The sequence below is a fragment of the Arvicanthis niloticus genome, chromosome 24, assembly GCF_011762505.2.
Source record: "Arvicanthis niloticus isolate mArvNil1 chromosome 24, mArvNil1.pat.X, whole genome shotgun sequence".
In the NCBI taxonomy this organism is placed as follows: domain Eukaryota; kingdom Metazoa; phylum Chordata; class Mammalia; order Rodentia; family Muridae; genus Arvicanthis; species Arvicanthis niloticus.
The window spans coordinates 6,918,740-6,937,955 of NC_133432.1; the positions used below are offsets into that span (position 1 = coordinate 6,918,740).

The 19,216-nt window shown below is 48.2% G+C and overlaps 1 protein-coding gene and 1 long non-coding RNA gene across 5 annotated transcripts in view; one reads left to right on the top strand and one right to left on the bottom strand.

Annotated features, from left to right (window-relative positions):
- LOC143437648 (uncharacterized) overlaps nt 1-15,762 on the top strand; it is a 34,229-nt gene extending 18,467 nt beyond the window's left edge. The window contains exons 2-7 of one of the 2 annotated variants that reach the window (XR_013106998.1): nt 7,275-7,334; nt 8,331-8,437; nt 9,320-9,473; nt 10,423-11,925; nt 14,293-14,432; nt 14,853-15,762. This is a non-coding gene — a long non-coding RNA (uncharacterized LOC143437648). The remainder of the gene's footprint in view (nt 1-7,274; nt 7,335-8,330; nt 8,438-9,319; nt 9,474-10,422; nt 11,926-14,292; nt 14,433-14,852) is intronic. The other variant, XR_013106999.1, reaches the window with a different exon arrangement.
- The window catches only part of Ccdc60 (coiled-coil domain containing 60), a 161,238-nt gene that overhangs the window by 59,597 nt on the left and 82,425 nt on the right, over nt 1-19,216 (bottom strand). The gene's annotated exons all lie outside the window — the stretch shown is intronic.

A 19,216-nucleotide genomic window follows, 5' to 3' on the forward strand; every position in this document is an offset into this window, starting at 1 on the left:
TCATTAAAATGCAAATGCGGCTGAGAGGAAATTTGGGATCTATTTATTACAATAATTGAACCTCACTCAACGGTAATCACAACAGAGTTTGAACTGCCTTTTCAGACAAAAGGAGGGTGTGTATTAAGCCCCTCCCAAGTTACCGTCTTTGTCAGCGTGCAGGTTGAAGCTCTCTTCTGGGTGCTAACGAGGGAGGATTTTCCTCTCTTGCTAGGACAAGATTGCCCAGACAGAGGTCGACTACATACACAGAGGGTGACGCTGGTAGCATATTGTATGAACACCAGAATTGACTGAAAACAGATCCGAGTGTGCATTTCAACCCACTTATTAGAGGAGAGCAGAAGTGGCCCTGGGTCATTTGCTGATTGTCCCCAGCCTCAGGACTTCATCTCTCAGACCCCGCATTCATGACCCTGCCTCCTGAGTGACTCTGAATGAGGGGCAGCAGAAAGGCTAGTTCTGGTGGGGGGGCGCAGGTCACGTGACTTTGTGGCTGTTCTCTTCAGCTCCTCTGTGAAGTACAGCCTGTGATTCTTAGGGATGGGCAAGGCACTTCTTGCCTCACAGACTCTGCTTAGTTGGTGCTGTCAGTGTCAGGGGCCCTTGGGGTGGGAGATATGGTGGCTTCTGTGCTGCTGCTGCTGCTGCTGCCGCCGCCTGAGGTCTCCACTGAGGTGATGCTGGGTGTCTCCACTTTGCCATAGAAAAGAATTTCAGAAAAGAAGTTCAGAAGAAAAGCTGAATTTATTTATAAAAAGGTTTTGATATAGAGTTAACAGTGGTAGAGCAGGACAGAGGGAGGGAGAGAAGGAAGGAGGGAGGGAGGCAGGAAGAAAGAGGGGGGAGGGAGGTACAGAGACACAGACAGAGAGAGTGAGACAGAGAGAGACTTCATTTGAGGTCTCACTTGCTCATTGTCTGGAGTGCTCCTTCTCTTCCCAGCCTGCTGTCCGTGGGGCTGGAGGGCTCTTTTTTGTTTGTTGTTGTTTTTTGTTTGTTTGTTTTTTTTTTCCTTTTCCCTTTTGAGACAGGGTCACTAGGTACTTCAGGTTGACCTCAAACCTTTATCTTCCTGGCCACCCAAGTGCTGGGATTCTGTGTGTGTGCCACATGCCTGGCACAGGCTCATTCTAAATCTCAGGTCCAGCCACTATGACCAACAAGCTCCAGTTTGCCCAGTGGCTGCCTGCTGTCCTCAGGACAACGTCATAGCCTTTCCTCTTCTGGGCAGTCCTCCAGGACTTAACCTCTAACCACACCCCTGAGCTCTCCGGGGCATCTTCCTGGGAACTAGATGTGCTCTTCTGTCTCTCTCTCTCTCTCTCATTCTCTGTCTATCTGTCTCTCTGTCTCTCTGTGTGTCTGTCTATCTCTCCCTCTGTTTCTTTGTCTGTCTGTCTCTGGCTTTGTCTGTCTCTATCTGTCTTTTTTATGTGTCTGTTTTTGTCTTCTCTTTGTCTCTCTCTGTCTCTGTCAATCTCCCTGTCTCTGTCTCTCTTTGTCTCTCTGTCTCTTTTATGTCTCTCTCTGTGTCTGTCTCTCTGTCTCTTTGTCTATCTCTGTCTGTCTCTCCTGGTCTGTTTCTTTGTCTGTCTCTGTCTGTCTGTCTGCCTGTCTGTCTGTCTCCCTCTCTGTCTTTCACACACACACACACACACACACACACACACACACACACACACACCCCACCTCGGTCTTCACTTGGCTGGTCCTGGCTTAGCATCCTCTCCAGCTCTGTGCTCATCACACTGAATGATGGTGGTCCATTTACTAGTTGGCCCTTCTTTCCAGGCTGTGGGGTTATTTTATTTTATTTTTAATTAAAAAGTTTAAAGCCTCTGTGTGTGTGTGTGTGTGTGTGTGTGTGTGTTTTGCCTGCATGTATGTGTGTCTGTGTACCTCACAAGTGCTTGCTTGGTGTTTGGGAAAACAAGAGGGCATCAGATCCCCCTTGGAATTTGAGTTACAGACGACTGTGAGCCACCAGTTGGGCTAGAAGTTGAACCCAGGGCCCTTTGAAGAGCAGCCAGTGCATGTAATGTCTGAGCCATCTCTCCAGCCCAAGCTGTGGGCTTCATAAAGGACAGAGTCTGTCCTTTCTCCCCGGTTTCCAAATGCCCATTCCCCAGCTTCCTTAGTGGCAGACACCATGATCTTGGGCTTAAGTGTGCCTAGACAGACAGGAAGGAAGGAAGGAAGGAAGAAAGAAAGGAAGAAGAAGAAGAGAAGAAAAGGAGCCGTACAATCCTCGGTTTTCTGGCTACCTTTTAGACTGAGCAGGCTAGTGAGACACAAGGGAGGGTCCTGGGAAAATTCTTTGATGGATTTTGGTGTACCTTTTTTGGCATGAATTCTAGTCTCTTTTCTTTTTATTGCTTGAGGGTTGGCTGTAACAATGTAGCCTCCCACACCTCCCAACCATGTTGCTACTGGGGGAATCCTTGCAGCTGAAATGCATTTGAGTTGCATGTCAGCAACAGAGCAGGGAAACTGGATACTGGTGACCATGGGACCACCCTGTTGGTACTGGATTGTCTTCTTCCAGAAGGAAAACTTTTATGTGAAGGATGACAATGTTGTTGTTACTATTATTGTCGTTGTTACTATTATTGTTGTTGTTTGAGACAGAGGCTTGTCTTGTAGCCTACCCTGAACCCAAACTGGTGATCCTTCAATTTCATAGCATTCCAAAAGCTTAAACTATAGGCATGGGCGGGCCACAAACCCAGGAAGGGGTGTGATTGATTTTTTATTGTCCGTTGGCTTTTGCTTGTTTGTTTGACATGGTCTCACTGTGTGGCCCAGGCTGGCTTCCTCAAGTGCTGGAATTACAGGTATGAGCTGTATACCCGGCTCGAGGGTTGTAATGTTTTATTTGCTGCAGCCAGGTGACTTTGGGGCTCTGCTGCCTACAGAACAGTTTCAAGCAACTCCTCTCTTAGCCAAACGGCCACAACACTAACACTGAGCGCCAGCATCTTTGGTTAAGGAAAGAGGCACAGAGTCTCAGAATAGGACCTCTGCAGTGAGCGTTAGGTCTGGGAGAGGTTTTAACATGCAGTTGGTGGGTGAGACCTGGAGGAACCGACCCTTTAAGGACCGGGGTCTTACAGTGAGGGGGCAGGAAGGTGGCCTGCCGTTGGATATAAACAGGCATCTTCTGCAGCAGTGGTAGCGGTGCCTCGTGGAGGCACAGTGAGAACCCAAGCTTGGTGCTGTGGTCACTTCAGTGAACTCCCCCAGTGTCTGTCATGCATCTGTTATCTGTGTTCTGCTCATAAGGAAACAAAAGCTCAGAGAGATCAGGTAGACGAAGGGTCGAGTCAACACCCAGTGGAGTTTGAGTTGAGATCCCAGCAGCCTGAGTCGGCAGACAGGCACAAGGAGGAGGTGGTGGCTTTGCACACCGTCATTTCCTTGTCACCCAGTGTCTGTGACCATGGGGTGACTCGTGTCACTCTTTTGAGATGCATCTTCCTCAGTTAAAGCAGCAGCTCTCAACTTCCCTGACACTGTGACTGACCCTTTAATACAGTTCTTACCTTGTGGTGATCCCCCAACCATAAAGTTATGTCCCTTGGTACTTTGTAACTGTAACTTTGCTACTGTTATGAATCATAATGTAAATATCTGATATGTGCCCTCTGTAAAAAGGTCACTCAATCCCAAAGGGGTCACGACCCACAGGTTGAGAACCACTGGGTTAATGGCTACCAATCTGTTATAGTTTGAATGTGAATTACATCCCCCAAACTCCCAGCCCCTGCCTCGCTCATGAGTGAACGCTTAGTCTTCAACATCTGTGCTATTTTTTTTTGGGGGGGGTGGAAACTTTGGGAGGTGGGAACTAGCTGGAGGAAGTATGTCACCAGGGAGAGTCTTTCAAGGTTATAGCAGAGCCCCCATCTCTCTGCTTCATGTCAGCTAAGTAGTGAGGGACAGGCTCTGGCACCCCCACCCCTATCCCTGACCTCTGTGGTGTTCTGCCTTGAGTACAGGAGGCCAAGAACCACATATATCACCCTCTGAGGACATGAGGCCAAGTGTATTTCCCTAGCTGGGGCCATGACTCAACCAGCCAAGTGTTTGCCACCCAAGCAGGAGGACCCAAATTCAGATCCCTGGCTGTCATGTAGAAAGCCAGGTGAAGCACCGTTCACCTTTAACCCCAGCAGAGACAGGTGGGATGGATCCCTGTGGGGCTCACTGCTCAGCTGTTCTATCTAAATCTGTGAGCCTCAGGTTCACTGAGACACCCTGTATCAAAAAATAAGGCTGAGACCAAGGAAGACATCCAAGGGTGACCTCTGCCTCATAATGCATGGGATACCCCACAAGTGTGTGTATGTGTGTGTGTGCGTACACACACACACACCGTCCTTTAAGCTATTTTGGTCAAATATTCAGTCAACACACCATCCTAGGGTACTGCTGGAGATTACACATGAGCAGCAGTTGCCAGAACAGCAGGGGGATCTGGTTTATGGCACCAGCTACTGCTTTCTTCTTTACTGTCACAGTTCATCACCAACAGTCACTGATGCCGTAGGCACTGTTGTGACTCCCTTGACTTGCGCACAGCCAGGGTGTTGGTTTGGCTGTAAGCCCCACGAGGCTGCTGGGAAGCAGTGCTTGCTTTAAGTGGCAAGCTTAGGTGCTTGTCTTCCAGGAGTGATGGCAAGAACAGTCTAATTAGACCACAATTATGTTGGGATTTGGTGAATCGCGTTATGAGGCAATTCACAAAGGTCCGGTGAATCTGCTGTGCAGAGTTGGTGTGGACAAGTGCCTGGCTCTTGAGCAGTAATGAAATTTATTAAACCACAGGACCGGGAAGTTAACCTCCACGCTGCTGAAGGAGGAGCTCACACAGGCGCCTTCTAATTATTTTAAGTGGTTTTTTTTTTTTCTGGGTTTTAATTTAATCGCTACCTCTGATTGTCACTGAAGAAAATAGGGTACGCGGGGGTGGGGGTAAGGAGAAGAGAGTAACAGAGAGAGGCTGGGGAGGCAGGGCCTGCAGAGCTCACCCCTATGCATTGGGGAGTCACACTGGTCCTGCTGACCAGTGAATGTCAGTCAAGCTAATTGGTTGATGTGCACTGAGCAGACAGAGTTTGAAGATCAGGGAATCTGTCAGACCCAGAGGTCCTTTTCACATTTGTGACCAGCCATGCATCATATCTGATCGTGTGTTTGGCCCCCTACACATACAATCAGTGTTGGCCATCAGTGTGGTAGTGTTGACATCCAAGGCCTAGTGAGCACTGCAGAGGAAGGGGTGGAAGACAGTAAAAGCTGGAGCATGGAGAAGAGTCCACTGATGCAGCCTTATGGATATGACATGCTACTGCATTTTGAACATGCATATATATCTACCTGCATACATTCATGCACACATACACACATGTACATATATACATAATACACATATGCACACATGTACACATATATACACACATGCACATACACATGAATATACACACATACACATATAATAATACATTTGCACACATACATATGTACACATGCACACACATATACACATATACACACATATACACATATATACACATATGCACACATGTACACATATACACACATGTGCATACATATACACACACACATGCACATATACATATACATATACACATAAATATATGCACATACATACACACATGCATGCACACACATGCACATATAATACACCTGCACACATAATATACATATACACACATATGCATATACACATGCACATACATATATACTCAGACACACATATACATACATACATACACATACATATGGATTCACACACATACACACATTCATATACATACACATTTATACACATATACATATACACATATACATATACACATACACATATATACATATATACAGACAGACACATACACACACATACACATATACATACATAATACACACACAGACACATACACACACACACACCAAGAAAGAAAGTAGGAAGGCGTTAACTGGGAGGAGGGAGTTGAGGATAGTGACTAATGGGGGTGACGGTGATCCCAATGCACACATAGAACTGTCAAAATAATGAAAGTTTCCTGGCAAAATGGGGGTGCCATGTAAAAGAGGCTGATGACGGTGTTGTCTGTGAGGCAGTTTATAATCTTTAAATCAGAAAAGCTTCTGTAGGCGTCCTCTAAATAAAGCCAGCTAAAAACTGCAAGTTAGAGGCTGGAGAGACAGCTCAGTGGTTAAGAGTGCTTGCTGCTTTTGCAGAGGAACCAGGTTCAATTCCCAGCTCCTACCTCTGGCATCCAGGAGCGGAGAACCTGACACCTTCTTCTGACCTCCACAGGCACCCATAGAGTTGTGCACCCACACAGACACACAGACATACCAAACACCCCACATACCCCAAGCCCCCCATACAAACTCAAAACAAAAGCAAATCTTTACAGAAACATCCCCCACCCCCCCACCCCCCAAGTGAAACGGGGATGTGAGCCTCTGTCCCTGCTTTCTGACAACTCGAAATCCACAATTCACAATGGCGGTCCTCAGCTGCCATGAACCTCACCTGAGGTCCAGACACTGCTCAACCCCAAGGGTGTGCGGAGGCAGCATGTACTCAGGGGAGGCTAAGGCGGGGTGTCCAGGCTCTGATTCTAACTAAACCGGCCACTCTGCTCTGTCAACTGGAGATGTGTAGCCACCACCAACGGCAGCTGCACTGCTCGCATTGTTGGTTATACCAAGCACCAGCTGCACTGCCATCACCATCATCACCATCATCACCATCACACACATCGATAACGGCATCACCATCATCTCCCCCCCCCCCCCCCCCCCCCCCGTGGTTGTGTGAGTATCTGTGACTTAGGGTGGGGTCACCACCTGAACTCTGTGGGCTTCAAGCCTGAGCTGGTTTCTTTTGGTGATTTTGCAAGGCCAGGTTGTCTCATCTGACTTGTAAATGAGGAGAGGTGAGGGTAAGGCACACAGCAGCAGGGGAGGATTTAAAAAACAAAACCCAAAACAACAACTAAAAAAATCCCGGTACAGAATCCTCAGCTGAACATTCAGACAGCTTTAAGGAAGAGGGGGTGTTGGTCCTTGCCACCCAACCATGTTATTGTTAGTCAACGGGTCCACAGCAAGCCCACTCACCATGCAGGAGGCAAACACTGATGGGGTGTGTGGCGGGGGAGGGGGGAAATAATATGCAAACTTTGAATGTTCATGAAAAACAGCACCCATGTTTCTGGAAATCTCATCTCTTGCAGGCAGATACAAGCTGGACATCCCCTCCCCCAACTGTTCGGTACATAGTAGGGACCCCAGAGGTAGGTACATGCTGGACTCTTCACCCTGCCCCTCCCCATTGCTTGGTGCACAGTAGGGACCCTAGAGGCAAACATGCTGGATTTCCCCCCACCCATTGTTTGGCACATAGTAGGGACCCTAGAGGCAGATACTTGCTGAACTTCCCCCCACCCATTGTTTGGCACATAGTAGGGACCCTAGAGGCAGATACTTGCTGGACTTCCCCCCACCCATTGTTTGGCACATAGTAGGGACCCTAGAGGCAGATACTTGCTGAACTTCCCCCACCCATTGTTTGGCACATAGTAGGGACCCTAGAGGCAGATACTTGCTGGACTTCCCCCCACCCATTGTTTGGCACATAGTAGGGACCCTAGAGGCAGATACTTGCTGGACTTCCCCCCACCCATTGTTTGGCACACAGTGGGACCTCATACTATTTGTCATCATCAGTGAATAAAGCACCCAGTTTCTGAAGTGAAGGGAACAGAAGGATCTGGCCGGCAGTTTGATCCAGTTTGATCTCCTGTTGACGGCCTGTTTCAGTTTATGCTCGACTGTAGTATCTGCGTATCGACAGTTCTGTTACTATCTATTGCTGTAATTAGAGGCCGGCACCTCTGGCCACACTTCCCATGATTCCCTGGTTCACTCCAGACACCCTGCTTTCTCTGCAGGGAGCATAAATCTTCCCTGTTTTTACAAATGCACTGTCACTAAGTAAACATGATCAAACTGCCTGGCATTTGCATGCATCCTGCCTGGCTGAAATGCATTCATCCCTCACCCCTCCTCTTCCGTCCTCCCCCCCACCCCCACCTCTCCCTCCCAGGTATCTTTAATAAAGACACTGTTTCCAAGGTTCTTTGCACAACTCAGAGAACATGCATAAAGGGACACTGGCCTTTCCCTTCAAAAACTGCCCACTGTGGGTGGATGGTGTCTGGGCCTGGAGCCCTCCCTCACCCTTCCCCTCCCCCTTCCCCTCCCTCTTCCCCTTCTCTTCCCTTCTGCAGCCTCTGGCTTGACACTGGGAATTGATGTTCCTGACCTGACTCAGAAACTGTACTGAGTCTGAGAAAGACCCTGATTTTCAGAGTTGCAGAGACGAGAGCATCCTGTGGTAAGTTAGAGACAGAACCTGGACCACTGTGAGGGAGCGGGGTGCCTGTCCACGGTTTCCAGAGTCCTGTGCCTTCTAGAGACAACCCTTGCTGACTTAAAATGGCAGTAGAGAAACCGCAGCAGTCTTTGGCCTTCTGTAACCCCGGTATATCATCTTTCTACCGTGCACCAGTGTTACCTCCTAGTCCGTGTTGTGACAAACACATTGTGTGGCTTTCCAGGTGCTTCTGTGACTTCCTTTTTTCATGCTGGCTAGATTCATCTGGGGTCTGTTCCCAAAGCATCTAATCCAGGCTTCTGGGTGACAACCTCTCCCTTGGACAGCTCCTTCCTCCTGAGAGACCCAGCCCTCTCTTCTGTCCCCTGTCCTGTCTTCCTAGGACTGGGTTTGGAATCTCCTGGGAGACACAGTGCGCTCTCTCTCTCTCTCTCTCTCTCTCTCTCTCTCTCTCTCTCTCTCTCTCTCTCTCTCTCTCTCTGTGTGTGTGTGTGTGTGTGTGTGTGTGTATGAAGTTGATTCCAAAGAAGCTTAACTTCTAGGGTCCTGGATTGATTATAAAGAGACAAAGGAGGAATCAGCTGACAGGAAGCACTGACGTCTCCCCTGTCTGTGGTCGTGAAGTGACCATTCAAATAGCCACGTGACCCTTTCCCTCACCTTCTCTGCTGCATCCTACCACGAAGGACTTCGTTGCCTCTTAAACTCTCATCACCACAGATCTCTATCCAGTCACGATGTCAGGTGTCTTTGTCATAGCAGCTAGAGAAATGACCAGTGTGCTTTGCTGCCTTACAGGCTGCAGATCAACTCACTGGGTCCCTCAGGTACCAGGCTTGTTCTCCCTCTTATTAACCTCTTTATTGCCTCTGGTTATTCTAGCAGCACCAAGGACTGTGCTCAGAAGCCACACCACTCCATAGCCCAGGGCTCTGCTTGTACCACCTATGAGGAGCTCACTCTTCTGAATCACCAGCATCCTTCAGACTTTGTTTAGTCACAAGCCCCGACCCCATGCTCACCGGAAGTCGCTCAGGTGAGGTGAGCTGCACCTGTGAACTGCCTCTTCCCATCCCTGCACTAGAATGGGCACCTCAGGAACTTTCTAAACTTTGCTGTGCGCCAGAAGCTGGTGTGGTGTGGTGATCAGCACACGGGGCGTGCTCTTTGGAACACTGCTGCATGGCAGATGAGGCCACTTGGAATTCTTGAATTTATAATACCAATTAGACACACGCCGACTTTGCCTGGCATATAATAAGGGCATTTCTGGGCGCGCCCCCTTTCTCTTTGGGTGGAGCAGGCTGTAGAAGTGTTTGTGCAGAAACAGAATGTTGAAAACAGTGTGGAGATGAATAGCTGTGCCCCTGCATGTACGTGTACACACACACACACACCTGCATGTGTGTGGATAGTCACATATTTACATATACACACAAATGTATAAGATATAAAAACAAATACATATATGTACAAACACAAATATATACTTGTACATATTTTTTTCAGTCAATGAACAAATGGAATGGCCTTCTGCACACCACTCAGGGAAATTACTTCTTTATGCCATGATTCAATCTCTGACCGACTCCCTTGTGCTACATGACTACACATGGTGCCCAAGCCCCCCAAAGGGAAGGCAGATCCAGCCTTTAACATCAGGTCACACAGTGTGCACGCATGGTGCTGGGTCATGCTTTGATTGATTACAGGATTGAGTGGGTGTTTCAAGCTTTGTGATCTCACTGAGCACATGAGTGTGTGTACACATGTACACATGTACACATGTACGTACACACACACACACACACTTTGTCCACAAAGACACCACAGTCCCTGGAAACACTCCATAATGATTTTAGTGGCAGAAACTTTAGACAGTTGTCTTGTTGGAGGAGGATGCTCACCAGGGCTGCACCCTCCCCTCCCCTCCCTCCCCTCCCTCCCCTCCCTCCCCTCCCCCACCTGGCGCTCTCCTCTATCAGGTTAACAGATGCCTTGGCTCAGGACTACTCTTTAATTACTGTGAGTCAGCATTTGCACAAGAAGACCGAGACTCTTCTGGAAGAAGAAGAAAAGAACCTGCTGAGCCTCGACAAACAGTGCCATACACATCCCAATTAGGGAGATTGCTGGAAGGCAGCTGAAGCCCCACCGTGGCTCTGGTTTCTAAGCAACTGCCATTACAAGTTCTGAACCTCATCGGAGAGGGAACATCACCAGGCCTGCCTTGTTAACGAGCGGAGCGATGCGGTGCACGCACCTCTTCCTGGCTCCCCTCCCTCCCTGCCTCTGCTCTTGTCTGTTTCACACCCCATCACATTTAGAGGCAGAGGGGGTGGCTTTGGCAGGTGGGTGTTGATGAAGCTGCGTGTGTCCTCGAGGTCAGAGTCCCTGGCGAGGGCTTGGGCTCCCAAGATGCTCCTGATGTGACCCATTGCCAATGGAGCACGTTAAAACCCGTGTCCGGTGGGACTCACGTCTTTTGTGTTAATTCATTTGATTCCCACAGTGATCTTGTCGTGCAGAAACTATCATTTTGGAGACTGGAGGAGTGAAGCCACTTGCCCTGCCTCTCACGATGGGAAGGTGGCAATGCCAAGCTTCTGACTCTGCCTGTCTGAATCCCAGAGCCTCCCCCTCTTCCTGTTCCTCTCCCTTTCACCAACTCCACTTTCTTTCCCCTCTCCTCTTCCTCCTCCTCCTCCAACTGTATATATTTTAGACCAACAACTTCATAGCTCAGTATCTGCACACATGGAGTAATCACTGTCGTCAAGGTAATCAGTGCGCCCCTCATCTCCCACCCCACCCTCTCTTCAATGACGAGAACAATGAAGATCTAGCTGGTTGATGAGTTTCAAGCGTTCAGTACATCACAGAATCTGGACCACCGTAATGCAAGTCAGGGCAAGGCCAGGCTGCACGGCTGGGGCATGGACCCCACCACTAGCATCCTCCTGGGCTACCTCTACCCCTGGTCCCTAGCAGCCACCGTCTGTCTCTGTTTCTGTGAATTTGGCTGTTGCAGATGCAGAATCTTTCTCCATCCCTTCACATCCTGGTAACTGCCAGCATCCAGCCAGGTCCCTGCCCCTAGCAGGCAGGAAAGCCGTATGGTGCGTGGACGCAGACTAGCACTGCATATGAGCCACACAGATGCGGATACAAACCCTAGCCCACAATAGCCACCCTTTCCTATTGTGCTACAAGGGCTTAATGACTAAATGGAATGGGAGGGGTTGCTTTTCCGCGACCCGCCAGGGTGGCCATTTAAAGACGCATTAAGCGGGGAGAGAGTAGTTTTTCCCAGGGCATACAGGCAATTTCCGAAGCATCGCTGGTTTATAATTTCAGGATGGACAGCAGAACAAGACACAAAGACCATCACCGGCCTGCATTCTTCCTGACAGTGTGACGGCTGTCTGGAGACACGCATGTCTTTACGGATCTACAGTGGCTTTTCTCTAAGTGATGTTCATACAGGGGTATGATGCGATTGAGGAGGGTGTAGTCAGTGGCTTCTTCTATTTAACTCACAACCTCACCTTGCCTGTCATAAGAGGAAGGATCCGACAGGCTCCTGGATACAGGGTGGTTTCCTGTCACTCTTTGTCCTTGCCACAGTTCATTTCTAGAGACCCTAGGCGGATGCGGTACCTTTTTCAGGACCATGGCTAGCTCTTCCTATTCACCCAGAGCCTGCTGGTTGCTGTCCCTCTGCCAGTATTCCCTTAATGGTCTGACTTGGAGGACTGAGCGTCCAGTTCCTGTCTTTCCCTTACCTTGGTGATGGTAACCTACTGAGTGCTACCTCAGGGCCTGGCACAGAGCAGGAATGTAGTCAAGTCACCCAGCTTCCCAGGGCCTTTCCACCTCACGCCTGAGAAGGCTGCTTTTTCTGCCTAGGGTGTGTCTCCTGCCTCCTGGCGTCCCCCTTACCTAGCCACTGCCTATTATTAACTAGTTCTAAAACTTCCAAAAGGAAAAAAATATTTGAAAAACTTACATGGGCATCGAGGGGGAAGAGGCAAAAGTGAGCCAGATGTATGCATGTGTACATGTGTGCATATATGCACATACTTTTTTGGTGTGTGCTTGCAGTGTGTGTATGGATGCACGTGTATGGAAGCCACACATCAGTCATCAGTGTCGAGTGTCTTCTTCAGTCAGCTTGCAGTTCAGTTTGTGTACACATGCATGTATGTGCATGTGTGTATGTGTACATGTGTGGGTATGTGCCTATGAATGTGCACATGTGTGTGTATGCATGTGTAAGCATGTACCTGTGTGTGCATGTGCTTGTGTGTATATGTGTGTGCATGCATGTGTGTGTGCGTGCACACACATATGTGTAAGTGTCTGTGTATGCATGTGCTTGTGTGTGTATGTGTGAGGGTGTATGTGCTTACGTGTGTGTCTGTGTGTGCATGCACCTGTGTTTGCCTGTGCTTGTGTGTATATATGTATTACATGCCTGTGTGTGCACACATGCGTGTATGCATGTGTGTATGTGTGCCTGTGTGTGAATATGTGTGTACATGCCTGTGTGCATGCATACCCATATGCATGCATGTGCTTGTTGGTGTTGGTATGCATGTGCATGCATACATGTGTGTATGTATGTGTGCATGTGTGTGTGTGTTTGCCTGCATCTGGGTGTCACAGATTGTATGTGGAAATCAGAAGACAGCTTGTAGGAGCGGGTTCTCTCCCTTGACTGTAAGGATCCCGGAGACCATCAGGTTATGAGGCTTGCCAGCAGGTGCCTCCATCCATCCAGCAGGTCCTCTGTCTGTTGAGACGGAGTCTCTCAATGAATCTGGGTGCAGTTCTGTCTTACAAACATGCAGCGCTGTGCCCAGTTTTGACTTTTATTTTTAAACATGGAATCCTGGGGATCCGAACCCAGGCCCTCTTGCTTGTGCTGCTGGTACTTTGATTAACAGACTGGGCCATCTCCCAGGACCCCTCTAAAGTGGTGTCTAGTGAACACCTTCACTCTTCAGCTTTGTAAGCTCTTGTTTTTAATCTTTCTATAACTGCCAGGAAAGCAAGGCTCACCTGCCTAGCCCCGTGGGCCTGGGACACTGCGTTGCTCACCCTGTGGTGACATTTACTTTGGAGCACACATTGTGGCTGACACCCCAGCATGCATGCTTTCCCACCTGCCATGCCCTTGGGCTTGGGTGATGGTAAGGCCTTCAAGTGGAGCTCATGGCGTTTCAGGGCTGCTTGGCAGTAAACGTTCATTTGCTGTCTTGAGACAAAGATGAAGATTCAGGTTTCTCGTTGACTTGTAGCTACGATTTAGCTTTGTTTCAAATACTCCAGTGGAAGCATTTCTTATTTAAAGACTGTTGTATAAGCGCCTTCTAGGTGGTTTCACACTCATGTTTCACTACGGGGCTATTTTGGCAGCTAGACCTGAGAGTCCAGTGTGCCGCAGGGCTGTCTGTGCACTTCCTATAAATTGGACCCCTGAGTCTGGCAGTCAGGTTTTCCCGACCCTCAAGCTTGGCTCTGGTACAGCCTTGGGGACCCGGAGGAATCACTAGTCTCCACGCTACTTGGACTGTTTGGCTTTTCTGTCTTGTGTTTTTGTTTTGTTTTGTTTGGTTTTCTTTCTTTAAAAAAAGAAAAAAAGAATTGCTTCTCTAGGCCTTCCGGCTCCCTTTGTTCTGGTTTTCATGGGAAGTTTGAGGACAATCAAATTCATGGCGGTTTCTAGGGGGTCCTCTTAATCCAGGGTTGGGGTAAGAGCGGCTGTGATAAGCTCAAGAGGGTTTTGGCTTTGGGGAAACCCACCTTCCACCTGCTGCACCTCCACTGACTTGCTTTGTGTGATCTTGTAGGTTCCTCAAGGAAGGGAGAAATTGTGCTCTCTGTACAAAATTGTCAGCAAACCAAAGTCCAGAAAACCTCAAAGCTGAGCCTTGTGGAAATCCTCGAGACTGCCTTCCTTATGTAGGCTGCCTGAATGTCTCTGAGCAATGTATGTAACCTATGAATTTTAAGAGCTATGGTGGTATGGACCATTAAGATGTTGGTCAAGCAGGGCCAGCCAGCATGGGCTTTAAGGTCAATGTGGTGTATTCTCTAAAGTGACACCTTGTGGCCGGGAGGAGCAATGGCAGTGTAGCACCACCGTTCGCCTATGTTTATCAGAAAGTCAAGAGGGGAAGAACAAGTTCCTAGAGGGAGACACTAGATATCCTTTGAACGGTTCATTGTGCTATCTGGAAAAATGAAAGAGGTGGGAACTGATATTTGTGGTTCATGCTACGAAAGAAACAGCCCTTACGTTCCAGTTCTGTGTTTTCCTCCCCATGATGGGCTGGCTCATGGGTAAGGAGAGAGGAGATAGCCTGGTGACCTTTAGGGTAACTGACCTTTTACCACTCCATTGCTTCAGGCCATTGTCTCTGGGAACAGTAATACTACTGGATCAAAGTGATAGTAACAAAAATGTTAACAACTACGACGTTGATGACGGCAAGATCCGACATGTGCGTTAACCATCTTCTGCGTGCCAGCCAGCATCGTACAACTGATGTCTGCAGAGCACCTGTCTGTTGTCCCACAAGACGCAGCACCCCGGGTCCCTGAGCTGTCTGCTCTGTACTACGGCTTCTCATTTTCCAGTCAGACAGGGACTCGACAGCTCAGGGCCACTGGACAGAAACAATAAGAAAGTCTCGGCTGGAGGATGTTTAGATCCCCCGTGGCAGAGTCAGGCATCTGGGCTGAGGCTCGGCTGCAATGATCAGCAGTACCGACTGCAGTCACTGTGTGTGATTGCCGGGCAGTGTAAACCCACTTGTAGGAGTCAGGTCTTGGAGCCAACCTGACTCCTGGCTCTGCTCCCCATTTACTGGTTGTTTGAATGTGGGCAGGTCACCCAGTCTCTCTGGGCGTCACTGTCTTCATCCACAAAATGGGAATGATAATATAACCTGACTTGCAGGATGGCTGCAGATTAAACAAATGGAATTCGTGTGCCTGGCGCATAGACGTCAGAGTGTTGTGCTGAGGTCCCAGATGCATGCTGTTATGTGTGGCTTTTTATGGGTGGGGGATTTGTACTCAGGTCCTTTTGTGCAGTGAGTACTTTACTGAGCCATGCCCAGCCCCCAGCCCGCACTTCGCTTTTAAGTGAGATCGTACGTGACTGGGAAATGTCAGCTACTGTTACAGAGGAGGCTGAGGAAAAGAGATAGTCGAAGATCGTCTGGGTTAGAAAGGATGAGCAGGTTAGAGGCGTGGGCTGTGGCCTGTCTGAGCAAAAACTGTCGATGTAACCAGCTGGAGATGTTGGTGGCTGCAGATTAGAATGTGCAGTCTCTATCATGCTTTAAGGCTGAGTTCCCAATGCTAAGCCATTGGTAGACCATCGAGGAAGGCTTCTGGGGGGGCGTGTCCTTGAGGGATGTACTCCGCCCCCTTTCCTTCCAGCCTGCTATACAGTGAGCAGTAACCTCTGCCATATGCTCTCACTCATGCACCAATGCAATGGGGACAAATGACCATGGATTGAGATGTCTGAGACCATGAGCCAAAATAAGCTTTATTTAAAAAAACAACAACAACAAAAAAAAAAACCAAACAAAAAAAGATGATGGCCGGAATTTTGTTTTAGATGAGGTAAGGTGATAGACCTGTAGGCATTACAGGAAATGGTGAGCCCAGGGTGTTATGGGTAAGACTCTGTGTGAGTTTGGATAGTGTTCCGGGCCTGGGTGGAAATGAAGACCTAGCTTTATCTGTGGCTCTGCTGGGCGTCATCAGGGAGTTTCGGGGGAGGGGGGTCATTTCTTCCACAAATGCACTGCGCTTTCATTCACTTTACCGCCCCCCCTCCCCCAGCAATCCACCTATTTGTTGATGACTGCTGTGCTAGAGCGAAGGGGCGAGCGTTAAGTCTGAGGTTTTCCAGCTTCAGAAGCAGCAGCCACCGCTTTCCTTTCCGTTTTGGTCAGAGGCTCATTCTGTTCCAAGAGTGTCTGAATTAGCTGTTTTCGGTATTTCTGTGTGTGTCCTGAGGAATTCAGTTAAGAACCCCAGAGCTATGTATATTTAAGAATCAAAATATATAAAGAAGTAAACTCTGAGGATGTCTAAGCATTGCTTCCCCCCCCCCCTTTTTTTTTTTTGCTAACAGGAGAAAAACAAGAGGAAAATTTAAAATAGCTGAGAACTCTAATGGTAATTAGAAATTAGTGTATAAATTAAGGCTCCACTCTTATGGTGAAATATTATATAAATATTGGTGTAGTTATGATGTTTGCATGGATATTTGATATCAAAGAGTTATGGGTAATTTTAGGTATCATGGTATTATGATGTATGTACCTTTAAAAAGAGTTCTTGTCTTCTTATATGATTATCTAAATATTTATAGATAAAATATATAATGCTTTAAAATGAGAAGAGGAAGATGTTTAAATGAAGCATATTGGATTTATTTATACTTTTATTGATATGACTGACACTTCTGTAGGAGTTTGCTGTGTTTTGTCTTTGTAGATATTTTAGTGTCTTCATAATAAAAAGTTTAGAAAATGAAACCACTTATTATGCTTGTTTAAATGATAGAAGATATTAACATCATTTTCTAAATTGAAGTCACATTACTAACAGTGTATTCAGAACACTGCTTTTAGTGAAGATACCCACATCTGTGTGTTTGCACCAACAGTCACTGCACGCTGCACTCTTAGATTCACTGGTTAACTTTCCTAGGCTGTACTGTTTATATAGTTCAGAAGGGTCTTTAAATAATCCGCTGAGGCTTGTGATACAGCTCAGTGGGTAAAAGAGCTTGCAGCCAAGCTCTGCAATCTGAGTTCAATCCCTGGGACCCACATGGTGGACCGAGAGTGCCAACTCCTGAAAATTGTCCCCTGACCTTCACACATGCACTGTGGCAATGCATGCCACCTACACGAAATAAATAATTTAAAAAACCTGGGCTTGGGAAACACATTATCTGCTAATGCCAAGCACATACCAAGTGGGTGAGCCCACACCTTCACTTCTCGGCAGTAGTGCTTACATATGCTCAGCTCACACTGTCTTAAGAACGTTCCCAGCAGCTGTAACCGTCCCAAAGTGCAAAGAAACCAAATGTCCATTGACACCAGAGCAGAGAGATGCTGCTGCGTTTGCACGGAGAACACGCAGACCCAAGAGAACGAGTGTCACTCAGGTGTCGTGGGAGAATGTCTGAGTCACGGTAGTGATGAAACAAGCCCCACACTGAGTGCCAAGGGGACAGTTAGTTTCATTTTATAAAGTCCAAGTGTGAGGACTCGGGGTAGTGGCTCTCTCTTTGCAGGGCCTTAGTGATCGGGAGGGGAGCATGCTTCTGAAGGCTGGGAGGCCGCAGTGAGGTGTCCATGTCTTTTCTTCCCATGGATGTGAGTTACACTTTCCCTTGGAAACTCAGAAGTGCCTCAACAGGCAGTTAAACCTCCTTCTGGGAACCTTGCGTGTCAGAACTGGTTTCCACGAGGATATAAAGGCCTGGCTGTCCTGCTTGATTTGACATCAAGACATTTGTGAGCTATCACAGCTCTGAAGTAACCTGTGAGGTCCACTGAGTACCCCAAATTGCTTCTCAGCTCAGTGTGTTACAGACACTCCCCTGGGAGCATTTCTCAATGAGCACCCCTTACAGACCCTGCTCCTGGGAGCACTTCCCAAATGAGCACCATGCTACAGTGGTTGCTGTGGGAACTGTACTCAGAATCCCACCAGCCAAGCAGCAAAGGGAACACATCCTCAAAGTGTGCAGAGCCAATACATTGGCTCACGGGAGCTAGCTGGGCCCGCCTCTTTCCTGCTTTCTGTTCTATGTCACCAGGCAGATGATGTTGTACCTGAGACATCAGTACATGTTATACATCAAGACCTATTTGCCCCATGGAGGGCCACACGGTGAGTGCTGAGAAGTGGTCCTCCCTCCAGTGCAGGGCGGGTTGCTGGGAGCACTGCACACGCTGGGAGCACTGCACTTGCCACATCTCTTCACGAGGGTCAGACGGGCTGCTGAAGGTGAGCTGGAACTAGAAGCTCGAGTTTAGTTATCTGGGATGTCCAGACAGGTGCAGAGACTCCTCTACTACCGGATGTCACAGTTGCTTTAAGATGCTGCTGTCTGGACATGGTGACACTTGCCTGTGATCCTGTCTACTCCATAGGCTGAGGAGGGAGGGTGGCAAGTTCAAGGCCAGACTAGGTGAAACCCTATCTGACAATAAGAAAAACTGGTTGGGATGTCTCCTGGTGGCAGTTACCTAGCAAATGGGGCCCTGAAATTAACACCTCGGTACCACAAAGCAAGCAAGCAACCCACAATTGGCTCCGATGCATCTTTGAGATAGGGATACAGTTTGTAGTGCTTCTCAAACATCCTGGGCTCCAGAACCGGCTTCTTCAGAGTGTATGGAGTAGGATGGATGCTCTGTTCAACTGCCCTGGGACACTCTAGGCAAGACGATGTTTTCTTATGGTGTTTATTTATTCATTCATGTATATGTTTATTTATTCATTTATCTATTCCCAGGTTGGGGGACACAGTCTGTGTGTTGAGGTCAGAGGACAACTTGCAGGAGTCAGTTCTCTCTTGCCATGTGAGCCCTGGGGACCAGGCCCAGGTCATAGGCTTTTATGCAGAGCCATCTACCTAGCCTGTGACCTGTTTTCTTACACAGCTAGAGTGAAATATGTCTATTTAAGTCCCTTGTGTTATGTTGGGGGGACAGAGAGAAATGATAT